The 17,688-nt window shown below is 38.9% G+C and overlaps 1 protein-coding gene across 1 annotated transcript in view; it reads right to left on the minus strand.

Moving 5' to 3' along the window:
• The window catches only part of smg5 (SMG5 nonsense mediated mRNA decay factor), a 197,693-nt gene that overhangs the window by 154,531 nt on the left and 25,474 nt on the right, over window positions 1-17,688 (minus strand). The gene's annotated exons all lie outside the window — the stretch shown is intronic.

Here is a 17,688-nt window from a genome sequence, read left to right on the forward strand (position 1 = left end):
GCGCTTCTGCCTTAAGTCAAAGTGAGCACTTTTAATTTTTTCATCCTCCCCTGCGCTATAGCCCAGACAAGTGCAAACACGGGACCCCTTTTCTACAACACCAAAATAATATTAAGCATATTCACACTTTCTTTTGCACGTATACGATTATGAGGTCCTCAGCTCGGATTATGAAGACACGCAAACGAGTGGAGGACTGACAGTGCCAAAACAGCCGATTAATGGCGGGACGTCTCACCAGTCTACACAAGACCCACCGCGACTGTCCCCAAAAGGCCATCATAACGTCAGCGAACACATCTCTCTATACTATATAAAAGAAAAAGGCAACTTTCCTTTCTTTACACCTTTTTCCTTTTATCCCAAACCAAAGCCTTTCTCTCTTAACACTGCAGAGGACACAAAACTAATTTTCTTTAAATGCCGGTAAGGCACAATACCATCGGCACAAATTTGAACGTTCACATAGAAAATGTACTTCTTAAAACGTTAATGTTTTACTGTTTAATAACTTATAGACTATAATTTATTATTTTTCCCATGCACTCAGTGACCAAATCTATACACACACATATAGACACAAACATACATACACACAACATATATATACACATACCTATCTACATCATATATACACACACACAAATTATATATATATGTGTGTGTGTGTGTATATATATATATATATATATACATACACACACACACATTATATATATGTGTGTGTGTGTGTGTGTGTGTGTATATGTATATATATATATATATATATATATATATATATATATATATATATATATATATATATATATATATATATATATATATATATATATATATATATATATGTGTGTGTGTGTGTATATATCTCAATGACAAAACAATTACAATAACAACCATGTTACATTTTTTTTTTTTTTCCTTTTCTTTTTCGTACCTTGTTTAACACACTACTTCTCCGCTGCGAAGCGCGGGTATTGTGCTAGTATAATATATTATATATTTATATATATATATATATATATATATATATATATATATATATTATATAAACTGCTCAAAAAAATTAAAAGAACACTTTGAAAACACATCAGATCTCAATGGGAAAAAGAAATCCTCCTGGATATCTATACTGATATAGACTAGGTAATGTGTTAGGAACGAAAGGATGCCACATCGCTTGATGGAAATGAAAATGATCAACCTACAGAGCCCTGAATTCAAAGACGCCCCAAAAATCAGAGTGAAAAAATTATGTGGCAGGCTAGTCCATTTTGCCAAAATTTAATTGCAGCAACTCAAAATTGTATGCAGCACTTTGTATGGCCCCTGTGTTCTTGTATACATGCCTGACAACATCGGTGCATACTTCTAATGAGATGACAGATGGTGTTGTGGGGGATCTCCTCCCAGATCTGGACCAGGGCATCACTGAGCTCCTGGACAGTCTGAGGTGCAACCTGGTGGCATTGGATGGACCAAAACATAATGTCCCAGAGGTGTTCTATTGGATTTAGGTCAGGAAAGTGTGGTGGCCAGTCAATGGTATCAATTCCTTCATCCTCCAGGAACTGCCTGCATACTCTCACCACATGAGACCAGGAATTGTCGTGCACAAGGAGCCACTGTACCAGCATAGGGTCTGACAATGGGTCCAGGGATTGCATCCTGATACCTAATGGCAGCCAAGGTGCCTTTATCAAGCCTGTAGCGGTCTGTGTGACCCTCCATGGATATGCCTCCCCAGACAATCATTAACCCACCACCAAACTGCTCATGCTGAATGATGTTACAGGCAGCATAATGTTCTCCATGGCTTCTCCAGACCCTTTCACTTCTGTCACGTGCTCAGGGTGAACCTGCTCTCATCTGTAAAAAGCACAGGGCACCAGTGGTGCATCTGACAATTCTGGTATTCTATGGCGAATGGCAATCGAGCTGCATGCTGCTGGGCAGTGAGCTCAGGGCCCATTAGAGGACATGGGGCCCTTGGGTCACCCTCATGAAGTCTTTCTGGTTGTTTGGTCAGAGACATTCACACCAGTGGCCTGCTGGAGATCATTTTGTAGGGCTCTGGCAGTGCTCATCCTGTTCCTCCTTGCCCAAAGGAGCAGATACTGGTCCTGCTGATGGGTTATGGACCTTTATGGCCCTCTCCAGCTCTCCTAGAGTAACTGCTTGTCTCCTAGAATCTCCTCCATGCCCTTGAGACTGTGCAGGGAGACACAGCAAACCTTCTGGCAATGACACGTATTGATGTGCCATCCTGGAGAAGTTGAGCTACCTGTGCAAACTCTGTAGGGTCCAGGTATCGCCTCTTGCTACCAGTAGTGACACTGACTGTAGCCAAATGCAAAACTAGTGAAGAAACAGTCAGAAAAGATGAGGAGTGAAAAATGTCAGTGGCCTCCACCTGTTAAACCATTCCTGTTTTTGGGGTCATCTCATTGTTGCCCCTCTAGTGCATCTGTTGTTAATTTCATTAACACCACAGCAGCTGAAACTGATTAACAACCCCCTCTGCTACTTAACTTACCAGATTAATATCCCATAAGTTTCATTGACTTTATGCTATACTCTGATTAAAAAGTGTTCCTTTAATTCTTTTGAGCAGTATGTATTTGTGGCCTGATTACTGACAAACCTGTTTCAATCAAGAAATCACTTAAATAGGAGCTGCCTGACACAGAGAAGTAGACCAAAAGCACCTCAAAAGCTAGACATCATGCCAAGATCCAAAGAAATTCAGGAACAAATGAGAACAGAAGTAATTGAGATCTATCAGTCTGGTAAAGGTTATAAAGCCATTTCTAAAGCTTTGGGACTCCAGCAAACCACAGTGAGAGCCATTATCCTCAAATTGCAAAAACATGGAACAGTGGTGAACCTTCCCAGGAGTGGCCGGCCGACCAAAATTACCCCAAGAGCGCAGAAAAGACTCATCCGAGAGGTCACAAAAGACGCCAGGACAATGTCTAAAGAACTGCAGGCTTCACTTGCCCCAATTAAGGTCAGTGTTCACGACTCCACCATAAGAAAGAGACTGGGCAAAAACAGCCTGCATGGCAGATTTCCAAGACGCAAACCACTGTAAAGCAAAAAGAACATTAGGTCTCGTCTCAATTTTGCTAAGAAACATCTCAATGATTGCCAAGACTTTTGGGAAAATACTTTGTCGACTGATGAGACAAAAGTTGAACTTTTTGGAAGGCAAATGTCCCGTTACATCTGGCGTAAAAGGAACACAGCATTTCAGAAAAAGAACATCATACCAACAGTAAAATATGGTGGTGGTAGTGTGATGGTCTGGGGTTGTTTTGCTGCTTCAGGACCTGGAAGGCTTGCTGTGATAGATGGAACCATGAATTCTACTGTCTACCAAAAAATCCTGAAGGAAAATGTCCGGCCATCTGTTCGTCAACTCAAGCTGAAGCGATCTTGGGTGCTGCAACAGGACAATGACCCAAAACACACCAGTAAATCCACCTCTGAATGGCTGAAGAAAAACAAAATGAAGACTTTGGAGTGGCCTAGTCAAAGTCCTGACCTGAATCCAATTGAGATGCTATGGCATGACCTTAAAAAGGCGGTTCATGCTAGAAAACCCTCAAATAAAGCTGAATTAGAACAATTCTGCAAAGATGAGTGGGCCAAAATTCCTCCAGAGCGCTGTAAAAGACTCATTGCAAGTTATCGCAAACGCTTGATTGCAGTTATTGCTGCTAAGGGTGGCCCAACCAGTTATTAGGTTCAGGGGCAATTACTTTTTCATACAGGGCCATGTAGGTTTGGATTTTTTTTTCTCCCTAAATAATAAAAACCATCATTTAAAAACTGCATTTTGTGTTTACTTGTGTCATATTTGACTAAATGGTTAAATATGTTTGATGATCAGAAACATTTTGTGTGACAAACATGCAAAAGAATAAGAAATCAGGAAGGGTGAAAATAGTTTTTCACACCACTGTGTGTGTGTGTGTGTGTGTGTGTGTGTGTGTGTGTATACACATACACACACATACAAACATGTATATATATGTGTATATATATGTATGTGTCTATATGTGTGTGTATAGCTTTAGTCACTGAGTGCAATAAAATGTAGTCTGTAAGTTATTAAACAGTAAAACATTAACGTTTTAAGAAGTACAGGTACATTGAGCACTACTGGAGTGGTTGTGGGTAAACTACATTTTAAAGACGGTGTAACAGAACAGGTAAGTAGTACTAACAGCAGCTAAAATGTATATTGATCATCTCTCGATAGTTGATCACTTTTGAAAGGCGCTACACGACGGCTGTGGTATAGAAATTACATTTTCTATGTGAACGTCCAAATTTCTGCCTCTGGTAATGTGCCTTACCGGCATTTAAAGAAAATTAGTTTTGTGTCCTCTGCAGTGTTAAGAGAGAAAGGCTTTGGTTTGGGATAAAAGGAAAAAAGGTGTAAAAAAAGGAAACTTGCCTTTTTCTTTTATATAGTATAGAGAGATGTGTTCGCTGACGATATAAGCGCCTTTTGGGGACAGTCGCGGTGGGTCTTGTGTAGACTGGTGAGACATCCCTGCCATTAATCGGCTGTGATGGCACGGTCAGTCCTCCACTCCTGTGCGTGTCTTTATAATCTGAGCTAACGACCTCACAATCGTATACGTGCAAAAGAAAGTGCGAATTGCCTTAATATTAGTTTGCAGCAATGTAAAAAAGGGGTCCCGTGTTTTCACTTGTCTGGGCTATAGCTTAGGGGGAGGATGAAAAAAATTAAAAGTGCTCACTTTGACTTAAGGCAGAAGCGCAGTCAGCGTCTCAAATGCCGGCACAGCTATGTGTGCGCACCGGCTGCTCAACTTTCGCTGGGCAGGAGACCCCATTTTTTGCAGACTCGTTCACGTGATCAAAAGTCTCAGCTTTTGAGGTCATTCATATATAAATATATATATATAAATATATAAATATATATATATATATATATATATAAATATAAATATAAATATGAATATATATATATATATATATATATATATATATTCATATATATATCCACACCTCACAGCGGAGAAGTAGTGTGTTAAAGAAGTATTGAAAAAGAAAAGGAAACATTTTAATAATAACGTAACACGATTGTCAATGTAACCTTTTGTAAGTACTGCCTGGAGGATTCAGTGTGGAAAAACTCTAGAGACAGCGTGTGTATTAACTTGGATTTTTCTGTGAGTATTTGTTGGCAGGGTGAAGAAGTTGCTTCGGAAGACGGCGTTAGCCGTGGAGCTCAGCTCAGAGCGAAATGAGGTGAATGGGAGGGAAGAGGATGACATCACTCCTCCACCCGCCTTCACTGTCAATCCCCCAACAAACACAGTCTCTCGGAATCTGCATAAGCACAGCCTTTGACCAGCAATTTGAACTTAGTTAGAAAGTGATCAAAACTGTCGTTTATACCCTGCGTCCTCTCATTAAACTTGTATCCCGCATTAGCCGTGGGCATGACAAATGCCAGCGGCAGCCTGTTTATGAACCTAATTTAAAAACTTTAGTTTTACACCGTGCTTTGTTTCTGAAGTAGCTGCAGGCATGAATATGATTGTACAGTATGTGTCACTCGCTCGTTTCTTATTGTTTCGCTGCCTTCTCAATTGTATAATGCATGTTTTCTTCGGCGCGTTTTTGAGCTCTTCCTGTTTTTCTACGTACTGCGTTGACAGTCAGTTCACGTGATTACGTGGGAGGCGTGATGATGTCACACGAAACTCCGCCCCCCAAGGCCATCAAGCTCAACTCCATTAGATTATATGGAGAAAAATAGATTTCATTTATGATCATTACGCATAGAATTTCGAAATGAAACCTGCCCAACTTTTGTAAGGAAGCTGTAAGGAATGAGCCTGCCAAACTTCAGCCTTCTACCTACACGGGAAGTTGGTGAGTCAGTGAGTCAGTCGGTGAGTGAGTCAGTCAGTGAGGGCTTTGCCTTTTATTAGTATAGATATACATATATAGCAAAATACCCGCGCTTTGCAGCGGAGAAGTAGTGTGTTAAAGAAGTAATGAAAAAGAAAAGGAAACATTTTAATAATAACGTAACATGATTGACAATGTAATTGTTTTGTCATTGTCATGAGTGTTGCTGGCATATATATAGACACAGACACACACACATACATATATACGCCTCCCACGTAATTTAGTGCCTGCCCATATAAGGCCGTCCGTCAGAGGCAATCCAATAGAAACACTGCCGCTAAATATTCACGGGTGGAGGACTGTGCTTATGCAGACGAAGATGAGATGGTCAGGGTGGTGTTTGGCACAAACTCAGCGAAACTGCGAGAGAAACTTTTAAGTGCCAGGTCTTAGCTAACATTAAATACAGCCATGGACATCACACGAGATGGCACCAGCACAGCTGGAAACTTTTGATGCAGGTACACCGAGCGGCTCACGTGAAATGACGCAGTGCACAGACAAAAAGCAACAGTTCCAAAGAGTGCTGAATAAAAACCGAATTACACAATTGAGAAGGCAGCAAAAAATATGAAGCGTGTGATACATACAAGCATATTCATAAGTGCAGCTACTGCGGAAACAAAGCACACGGTGGAAAAAGTCTATGTCCCGCTAAAGGAACACAGAGTAAAAAAAAACCTGTGGATGCAGTGTGTCACGTCTCAGATAAAGAAGAAGACGAGCTGTTTATTGATGCAGTAAGAAACGAATCGATGAATGAAACCTGGTATTTTTACAACGATTGACAAACACGGAATGTAACTTGAACACATCCTACAAATACGAACCTGATTGAAAGAAATGATAATCAAATCCTTGATGACAGCAACACTCCTAACACTCACAAAACAATTACTGTATATTGACAGTCATGTTACGTTATTTTTAAAATGTTCCCTTTTCTTTTTCATAACTTCTTTAACACACTACTTCTCCGCTTGGGTATTTTGAGATATATATATATATATATATATATAGATATATATATAGAGATATATATATGTATATATGTATATAGAGAGATATAGATATAGATATATATAGATATATATAGATATAGATAGATATATAAATATATATAGATATATAGATATAGATATAGATATATAGATATAGATAGATATAGATATATAGATATAGATAGATATATATATATATATAGATATACACACACCCCGATCTACATACACTCGAATAGATAAACCACACGCCGTGGCACAATGGTAGAGCCTTCGCCTGTAGCGTCGACGACCGAGGTTCGATCCCCAAGAGAGGGTGCACTGTGTATGTACGCGCGCTTTTTTATTCATTTTACCTTCGCATCTCCTTGGTTTGAGATGTATGAAAAATATGCGGTTAACGCAGAAAGATAGATCACCAATTGAAGCTTCATGAATAATGGATACTTTATTCGCCATCAATGATTGTTTTGGTAAAGCCATACTCAGTGTATTGATTAGATGAACGGTAAAAAAGTAAGAGCGAGGGGAGGGTAACTTATTGAGGCACACAAGCAAAACCACAATAGCATGCGGGCTCGATGTACTGAAGTGCGCGTCAACTCAATCTGAATTGCGCGATCACATTCAAAAAAATATATCTTTTCAAGTTCTATTTAGTCCATATGTGTCAAACTCAAGGCCCGGGCCACATTCCGCCCGGCGTGTAATTATATCCGGCCCGCGAGATCATTTTATATACTGTATTATTGTTATTAATGGCCCGGGATATGAAGCGCTGGTAACACAATAAACTACAGATCCCATAATGCAGCACTTCAGCTGCCTTGCCTAACACTTACCGTTAATCAAGTCTAGCTTATGATGCTGCAAGTTATTGTGAAGCTAGCCCACACGATGCCGAAGAGAAAAGTTGATTCTGAAAATAGAGCCTTTAAAAACCGATGGGAGGCTGAGTATATGTTTACTGACATTGCCGGTAAACCCGTGTGTCTCATTTGTGGAGCTAATGTGGCTGTAATTACAGAATTTAATCTAAGACGGCACTATGAGACAAAACATCAGGATAACCTGAAAGACCTGAATGCAATGCAGAAGATACAGAAAGCAGAAGAGTTAAAGAAGAATCTGACACTTCAGCAGACGTTTTACCGTGCAAAATCACAAAGTGATTTCAAGTGAAGCTGCTTTTATGGGAGACACAAATGCACCAGTGCAACTTGCCCCACTTTCCCTGTTGCCAAGTAATGTTGAACCAAGTCGGCACAACGGTGTTCCCAAATACACACTTTGCTGATAAACTGAGCACATGGCGCACTGAGTTCGCGGCGCTTTGGTGACTTTGAAGAACAAAAAGAATTTTGAGTTGTTTCGCAACCCATTTGCCGTCGATGTGGAAACTGCACCTGTGCAGATTCAGATGGAGGTGATTGAGCTGCAGTGTAATGGCACACTGAAGGCAAAGTACGATACTGCACGGCCCGCACAGTTTATTCACTCCATTCCCACAGAAATGCTCCAGCTCCGTCTACATGCAGCTCGAACCTTGTGCATGTTTGGTAGCACATATCTGTGTGAGAAGCTCTTCTCAGTCATGAAGACTAACAAAACAGCACACAGGAGTCGCCTCACTGATGAGCACCTGCAGTCCATCCTGAGAATCTCCACAACACAGAACCTCACACCAAACATAAACGAACTTGTTGCCAAAACAAGATGCCAGGCGTCCAGCTCTGATAAAATGACATATGAGCAAAGACAACTGAATGATTTGATTTGTTATTGCTGAAAAGAACAAATTTTATTTATATTTCCAGGTTTTGTACCATGCTCATATTTGAATTTGTATAATTTTGACAGGATATATTTTTATGGAGAGCAAAATCTTTTGGGATATTTAAAATTTAAGTTTATTTTTTATATAAAATTACATAAGAGTAAAGAAATTTGAATGTATGTTCTTTTAACGATTACTTTATTACTAACTTGTATAATTTAGACAGGATATATTTTTATGGAGAGCAAAATATTATAAGTTATTTAAGGTTTGAGTTGATTTATTCCGGAATAATATTCCTGTCTGTTTTTATTCATATTTATGTTCAAAAAAGTTAAGTTTTAAAGTTTTAAAAGTTTAGTTTTAGTGTGTTCAATAAATGTTTATCCTGTTCGGCCCGCAACCTAAAGTGTGTTTTGGATTTTGGCCCCCTGTGCAATTGAGTTTGACACCCCTGAGTCGACACAAATATCTTTGGTTGGAATGTAAGGCGAATTTACTCTTTACATTCGTATGGTGAAGAAAAATTTATACAATGATGCCTACATTTAACTTACATTCCTCCCAAAGATATTTCTGTCGACTAAATAAAAATTCCTTCTATTTCAAATTTAAATTGAACTTGAACAGATACGATAGTTCATAATATCCAGGCAGACTTGCACGTAAGAGCGGGAGTCATCCGTTTTAACAAACAGCGTATTGCACTGATACGAAATAGCCTGCCCATTTAATTATTTAGGAATGGATAAATAAAGATTTTGTACAAATAATGTTTTTCATTTTTCTTCCTTGATGGATTCTGGCACCCCCAGCAACAGTTGCTCGCACCCCAAAGAGTGTATATTATATATGTGTGTGTGTGTGTATGTATATATATGTATTTGTGTGTATATATGTGTGTGTGCATGTATGTATGTATGTGTGTATATGTAGATATGTGTGTATATACACATATATATATATATATATATATACATACACATATATACACATATATATATATACACATATATATATGTGTGTGTATATCTGTATATATCTGTATATATGTGTATATGTATATATATATAAGTATGTACTGTATATATATATATATAAGTATGTACTGTGTATATATACATATATATATACATACATATACATATACATACATATACATATATATACATATACATATATATATATATATATATATATATATATATATATATATACTGCTCAAAAGAATTAAAGGAACACTTTTTAATCAGAGTATAGCATAAAGTCAATGAAACTTATGGGATATTAATCTGGTCAGTTAAGTAGCAGAGGGGTTGTTAATCAGTTTCAGCTGCTGTGGTGTTAATGAAATTAACAACAGATGCACTAGAGGGACAACAATGAGATGACCCCAAAAACAGGAATGGTTTAACAGGTGGAGGCCACTGACATTTTTCCTTCCTCATCTTTTCTGACTGTTTCTTCACTAGTTTTGCATTTGGCTACAGTCAGTGTCACTACTGGTAGCATGAGGCGATACCTGGACCCTACAGAGGTTGCACAGGTAGTCCAACTTCTCCAGGATGGCACATCAATACGTGTCATTGCCAGAAAGTTTGCTGTGTCTCCCTGCACAGTCTCAAGGGCATGGAGGAGATTCTAGGAGACAAGCAGTTACTCTAGGAGAGCTGGAGAGGGCCATAGAAGGTCCATAACCCATCAGCAGGACCAGTATCTGCTCCTTTGGGCAAGGAGGAACAGGATGAGCACTGCCAGAGCCCTACAAAATGACCTCCAGCAAGCAACTAGTGTGAATGTCTCTGACCAAACAACCAGAAAGACTTCATGAGGGTGACCCAAGGGCCCCATGTCCTCTAATGGGCCCTGAGCTCACTGCCCAGCAGCATGCAGCTCGATTGCCATTCGCCATAGAATACCAGAATTGGCAGATGCATCACTGGTGCCCTGTGCTTTTTACAGATCAGAGCAGGTTCACCCTGAGCACGTGACAGAAGTGAAAGGGTCTGGAGAAGCCATGGAGAACATTATGCTGCCTGTAACATCATTCAGCATGAGCAGTTTGGTGGTGGGTTAATGATTGTCTGGGGAGGCATATCCATGGAGGGTCACACAGACCGCTACAGGCTTGACAAAGGCACCTTGGCTGCCATTAGGTATCAAGATGAAATCCTTGGACCCATTGTAAGACCCTATGCTGGTACAGTGGCTCCTGGTGCACGACAATTCCTGGCCTCATGTGGTGAGAGTATGCAGGCAGTTCCTGGAGGATGAAGGAATTGATACCATTGACTGGCCACCACACTTTCCTGACCTAAATCCAACAGAACACCTCTGGGACATTATGTTTTGGTCCATCCAATGCCACCAGGTTGCACCTCAGACTGTCCAGGAGCTCAGTGATGCCCTGGTCCAGATCTGGGAGGAGATCCCCCACAACACCATCTGTCATCTCATTAGAAGCATGCACCGATGTTGTCAGGCATGTATACAAGAACACAGGGGCCATACAAAGTGCTGTGTACAATTTTGAGTTGCTGCAATTAAATTTTGGCAAAATGGACTAGCCTGCCACATAATTTTTTCACTCTGATTTTTGGGGTGTCTTTGAATTCAGGGCTCTGTAGGTTGATCATTTTCATTTCCATCAAACGATGTGGCATCCTTTCGCTCCTAACACATTACCCAGTCTATATCAGTATAGATATCCAGGAGGATTTCTTTTTCCCATTGAGATCTGATGTGTTTTCAAAGTGTTCCTTTAATTTTTTGAGCCATATTATATATATATATATATATATATATATATATATATATATATATATATATATATATATATATATATATATATATATATATATATATATATATATATATATATATATATATATATATATATATATATATATATGACAGCAACACTCATCACTCCCAACAGTGACAAAACAATTACATTGACAATCATGTTACGTTATTTTCAAAATGTTTAATTTTCTTTTCATTACTTCTTTAACACACTACTTCTCCGCTGTGAAGCGCGGGTATTTTGCTAGTTATACTATCTACATGGCCAAAGGATTGGTATGGATAATTGGCTGAAGTCTGAGGCTTTAAAAGGAATAGTTAGCAATACTGGATTAAAATGTTTGCATTTTTCAAATAATCACCTATAATAAATTCAATGTGGAAATTATAACATGGAGTATACCATCTATTAGCCATAGGTTAGTGGTCGCCAACCCGTCGATTGCGATCGACTGGTAGGGCTTTATCACTGTCCCGGTAGCTCCCGAAAATAAAAACGTTTTCAGTTTTGCAAGCATCTGTATCTCTTAATCCAACTGCTTTATTTTCAATGAAGTGACCAATCAGATAAAAGAAGAGCACCCGTAAATTAACTGTCGCAAACGTCAATATGAATCTCCATGGTGATAGCCCGCGCGAGGTAACATACTACAAACTAGAATGGCGGAGGCTCCACGAAAGAAGGCAAAAACATACAATTTTCATCCAGAATGGGAACAGGAATTTCTGTTTACCTTGGTAAAAGAGAAGTGTGTATGTATGTTGTGCCACCAAAAAACAAGCATTATGTAAAAGAGGGAATCTGGAGCGGCATCACAATACCAACCACCCGAAATTTAAAGACCGCTACCCGCAAAAGAGCGCGATTCTTGCACGCAAAGTTGACGAGCTGAGATCTGAGTTGAAGGCCCAGCAATCACTTTTTACAAAATCTGCTGATCAAAATAAGGCTGCTACTGAAGCATCGTTTCGTGTAAGTTACTTTCTGGCTAAAAACAAAAAGCCTTTTACGGATGGCTGAATTATTCAAGGAAGCCATGGCCATTACTGCAGAGACTATTTTCAAGGATTTCAAAAACAAAGACGACATAAAAGCCTCACTCCGTGCTGTGCCTCTCGGCCCTGCATCAGTGGCAAGGAGGGTCGAGTCACTGTCAGAGGACGTGGATTGACAGGTGTTAAAGGACTTGTCACTCTGTGAATATTTTTCACTGCAGTTCACGAATCTCTGGATGCAGTGGACACAGCTCAGCTTGTTGTTTTTGTCAGAATGGCTTTCCAGGATTCTACAAAAGAGGACTTCCTCACTCTTTTGCACTTAAAGGAGAGAACGCGAGGTGAGGATAGTTACACTGAGTTTAAAAAATATGTAAGCGAAAATGATATCCCCATTCATAAACTGATAGCAATTACCACCGACGGAGCACCGGCGATGTGCCGTAATGGCCCAGGTTTTCCCGAGTTCAAGAATTATCATTGTGTCATTCATCAGCAGGCCTTATCAGGGAAAGTCGTAGATTTTTCACACGTAATGTCATTGGTGGTCAAACTGATAAACTCGACACGAGCAAAAGCACTTCAGCGCCGCTATTCAAGGCGCTACTGGATGAGCTCGATGCCGCTATGGAGACCTACTACTTCATGCTGATGTGCGGTGGTTGAGCCGCGGGAAAGTGCTCCAGCGATTTGTTGACTTACTGCCTGAGATAAAGACATTTCTATCTGCAAGAAACGAGGAGCACAAGGAACTGTCAGATGATGCGTGGCTGTGTGACCTGGGGTTTCTGACAAACTTGACCGCAAAGCTGAATACACTCAATAACGAGCTCCAGGGCAAAGACCGACACCTGCCACACATGATCAGCGCAGTGAATGCTTTTAAGTCTAAGCTTGGTGTTTGGATCACACATCTTAAAAACGGGAGGCTAACACACTTTCCCAACATGGAAAAATGTCACAGAGCATTAAAGACAAGGACGTTTTTCACCCTGAGAAATACTGTGCTCACCTGGACAAAGTTGCAACAGAGTTCAATATGCGTTTTGGTGAGTTAAACGAAAGGAATGCATTGCTGCATTTGTCTCAAACCCATTCATGCTCATTGATATAGAACAGGTTGCAGCCAAATTCCAGCAGGTATCTTCTTTGTCAAGTGGAGTTGACATGGAGATGGTTGATTTGCAAAATGACATTGAGCTGAAAGCCAGATCAAGGGACAGTGACTTTTGGGGACTTGTCAACAGAGAAAAGTTTCCGCTCCTCACTGCATGTGCACTAAAAGTGAGTGCCTATTTTGGATCAACTTACCTCTGTGAAATGGCATTTTCACAGATGAAAATAATCAAATCAAAATACAGGAGCCGCCTTACTGACAGACACCTCACAGACTGCCTCAAACTGGCTATCTCTAGCTATGAGCCAGACTTCAGAGGACTCACAGAGAGTATTCAGTCACAGCCATCACACTGACTTGAGTGAGTAACATTACTTCAGCAGTTTTGCCTTCTGGTGGCATTGAGAAAAGTGATGTTGCATATGATGGGACATAACTGCACTTAGCTTAATTTGAGATTGTTGATAATTTTGTTGATAAAACAGTTCATTTATAAAATGTTAAGGGTAGGTAGTACCGCCAGAAACTTCAGTGAATAAGCACTTTACTGCTGACAATGGCATTTTTCTTGAGTTCAGTGCCACTTCATATGATCTGATTATATGATGGTTGCTTCCGAGTTAAGTAAAAAAAGAAAAAGAAAAGAACATTTAATGTATATTAAATTCAAATACAATTCAAATACTAAATAAAAGGCCTCAAAGTTGGAAGTACAATCTGGGCTGTCTTTTTCTATCATTCTTCGATAGGTAGATCTTGCCTTTCATTAAGGCCGAGGTCAGGAATCTTCGGCTTGAAAAGGTTGGTGACCACTGCCATAGGTGGTCCATTGTATCTTTGACCGAAATTTATCTTCTGCCTAAAATAATTCATGTACCACTGACACGTATGAAATGTTTTTTGTCTGAATATATTGCTTATTCTTTGACAAATTTTAATAAAAAATTTTTTTTCAGCTATTAATGAGTTAAAATATGTCACTTCTGCTGTTCTGATAAGAATGTATGTTTTTTTTTTATATATTTTCCAAAATATATCAAATTAAATTAATAAAATGACATGGATTTCCGTCAGTGAGGTAAAAAAAAAAACAAAAAACTATTTCTTATACTGAAGTTGATTAAAGTGTACCCAACTCTACTACTTTGAGGACAATAGTATCTTAAGTTGGAGGTATTTTGAAATAATTAAGGAAATAGGGATGGACCAGCTGTAGTGCCAGAAAAGACCCTTTCTTATCAAAATTTTGCTCCTTCAATCAAAAATAAAACCCTATAAAACTCTTTCAGGAAACGTGCCACTTGTTGAAGGTGCAAATCACAAATGAAGACAAGCGTGCAGTGACAAAATACACCTATGTTGTTTTGAAGTGTTACATGCTACTTTGGTACTATTGTTCAAGATATGCCTGTAGGTAAGTACATAAACAGGAATAAACCCTTATAGCTACACACAAAACTACTAAAACAAATATCAACTCAATGCAATGTTCCTCAATATCCCATGCAAAACAAAAAAAATTCAACATGGAAAATTATTTTGGACTTTAAACAGAAACATTATTATGCATTGTATCATTATTTTGAATAAAATGGCAAATACTTATTTCTAAACATAAATGTGTACAAAGAATGCCATTTTTACAATTACAATAAACATCTTTTATTGAGCAAACAGAAATTTGTGGAAATCTGTGGAAATTTTTCTGTATGGCCCCAAATTACTTATAACTTATCCAGGTTTAGCATAATTAGTATTAAATTTATTGCAAAAAAAATACCAAAAGCATATCTAAATTACATATTATTAGCTTTGCTAGATTACAGTAACAGTGGGCTTGGAGATGTTAGAAAGGCTTTCATTTGTTTGGAAAATTAAGAAAGCTGAAGGTGCAAAAAATAACTTGCTTTCAGAACAACATATCTGGGGCCTCGAGTATACATTTTGTTTATGCTTGGAAACATGCATAAGCCATTTCTTAAGCAAAAGTCAGAATTTATTAAACACAAACTTGATGTAAAAATTGGCTTAACATTGCAGCAAGTTTCGACCATCAGTAAGTCCTACAAAGACTTTTGGACTTGACATTTCAGTAACAAGGAAATAAACAGAAAATATCTTCTGCTGCGTATTTTGTATCACTTTACTGGAAAAAGCTGTTCTTTTGGAGCATACTGCCAAGGAACACAATGACTTTTTGGCTCTGGATGAAAACTGGTTTCTCCGCCAATTTGGACTCCCTAAAACCATCCTCTTGGGATTTGTTTGCTGAATTACAAAGACCAATGCACAGAAATCACGTGATCCTTGTTCTGTTACAGGTTTTAATAACAGCAGGGTATTTGGTGATGGATGGTTTCAGTGTGGGCTGGATGACCAGCCATCCGTGAGCTGCATCAGGTCATCTGAACAGGATGGTATAATTAAGATGCTACTGATACCTGCAATGTTCTTACAGTCTGGGTAACCAAGCCTAGATAAAAAGGTAATATGCAGTGATTACTGATTTTAATAATGTAATCAGCACAATTAACTGCATACAGTATGCTGCAACAAAGGCACCAGCACAGAATTAAATGCTTTTGTAAACAGTAAGTACTTTCATTCAATTAATACTCAACTAACATGTGATGCTCAAATGGATTGGACTAAAATTGCAGTGAGGTAGCACAGCTCAACCCATGATTCTTTTATTATGTTATGACGTGCGAGTCACTTTCTTGCATTCCAAAACATGAGTCTCAGTACTTTAGCAAAACCAGCTTTATTCAACCTGAAACCGGAACAGCAGAGTTATTTATTGCAGTAGGAGCTACCACTCTCCTATACACAGACACAGCAAACAGGAATAGTCGGGGCCAGGTCAGTGGTCAAGTTATACTGTTCCCTGTATTTATAATGTCCCTTGCATCACCCATCGGCAACAGACACATATAGCGCTAGCTTGGTCGGCTCGTTGCTGCTTCTGCGGCACTCTTCTGCTGCACTGTGAACCTGTGATTGTTGCAGCAATGGACTAGCAGTCCTCCACAGACTCGGCAAGCTTGCCTCAGCGTGCCATCCCATGTGTGGGGTCATAAAACAGTTCAGAAACCTAACAATATAAAATAGTGTGGGAAGCAAACTTCAGAGTCATGCTGTGCGTGATGTTTGGCTTTTTGGTAAAATCTGACAGATTTGCAATTGGGTGTAGAAAAACAACTTATATAATCTTTCTCTCAAGTGATAATGGACAGACCACAAAAGAGGAGATATAATAGACACTCCCACATACTGCTAAATAAATAATAGTAATAATAACAGAATGGACAATTGGTTCACTAAAAGGTAGATGTCAATGCTTAGACTCATCAATATTGTGATGGCTTGTGATGTACTGAAGAACATAGCACAGAATCATGGACTGTCTCTGCCACCTGCCAAGATGAGTACATGGATTACCCAGACTTTGCCCCTCAGAACATCAACACAGTGGGAATTCAAAGATATCTGTATGTTGTAAGTCAAATATAAAGAGACATATTTGTATTGAAACACTGATATTTACATAGAAAACTGATCTTATTTTCTTACAAGTTCATTTAGAATGTTCCTAATACCTCGCAGTTCTGTGTATACAGCTTGTGTCAATTCTGTGTACTGGTAGTGGTCTGGGCACTGCAAGACAGCATATTGCTTCTACAATGTCCATTCAGTTGTTGTCACATGCTCCCATTCTAGTTTTTTTTTTTCTCTCATTTGTGACTCACATGGAGAGACCAACAAAAAGAATGTGTCTGAGGTTCTCTACTTCAATCAGTAATACCTCAAGTTCACATTCACTTAAGTTTTGCTTCTTTATACTTTTCCACATGGTTTGTAGTAAAGGGTTCATTCCAGAAAATAGGCAAATATATATAGTGATTAAATCATGAATATTCAAAAAATGCATTTTATTAGCCATACATGGTTACTGGCATAACTGGCAGTGATGGAGAACAGCAAAAAGTGTGAGCACAAACACAGAGTTTTAAGATGATTTGAGATTTATAAAC

The sequence above is a fragment of the Polypterus senegalus genome, chromosome 1 (assembly GCF_016835505.1).
Source record: "Polypterus senegalus isolate Bchr_013 chromosome 1, ASM1683550v1, whole genome shotgun sequence".
NCBI classification, from domain to species: Eukaryota; Metazoa; Chordata; class Cladistia; order Polypteriformes; family Polypteridae; genus Polypterus; species Polypterus senegalus.